Source organism: Wasmannia auropunctata, unplaced genomic scaffold (genome assembly GCF_000956235.1).
Source record: "Wasmannia auropunctata unplaced genomic scaffold, wasmannia.A_1.0 LD336111.1, whole genome shotgun sequence".
NCBI lineage: Eukaryota > Metazoa > Arthropoda > Insecta > Hymenoptera > Formicidae > Wasmannia > Wasmannia auropunctata.
In genome coordinates this window covers 978,445-979,196 of record NW_012026779.1, presented here as the reverse complement: position 1 = coordinate 979,196, position 752 = coordinate 978,445, and positions in this window count along the sequence as shown.

The window sequence follows — 752 nt, the reverse complement described above, 5'->3', positions numbered from 1 at the left end:
TCTAAAAATAGGCAAACTTCAAGATAGAGCAACTTCGTCAAAAATGATCGAATCGAGATGTTCAAAAAAGCATTTTACAGCTTGAAATCTCTACTTTCCAAATCGGTACTTGAGAAAACGATCCTACTGATCTTTCATGGAATTACACGGATAGAAAGGGAGACCCGACGAATCTCAAAATTTTTTACGAACTTTGACAAGTTCATGGCACGAATAAAAAATCGCATGCAAATGCAGTTTACAGTTTTTGAAAGAGTGAATCTTTACCTTTAATTTGCTTTTTTTTTAGCGTTGTACGATTTTTTTTCACCAACTTATTCAACATTAAAGTAAAAATGGTCCTTTTTGCTTCAATGTTGAATAACTCAGTGAAAAAAAATCGTACAACGCTCAACAAAAAGCAAATTAAAGGTAAAGAATTCACTCTTTCGAAAGCAGTAAACTGCATTTTGNGTTGCCGATTTCTAGTTTATGCCATGAAACCTTTTAAATTTAGTACACATTTTTAGAGATTTGACGCATTTTCATTTGGACCTATGTAATTCCATAAAAAATAAATAGGATCCTTTTCTAAAGTGTCGATCTGAAAAGTAGAGATTTCAAGCTGTAAAATGCTTTTTTGAACAACTCGGTACGATCATTTTTGACGAAGTTACACTCATTTGAAGCTTGTCTAGTTTAAAATTATAGAATACATGTGTCAAAAATAAAAGATCACCTTACTCTATCATCCAAAAATAGGCAAAATTCAA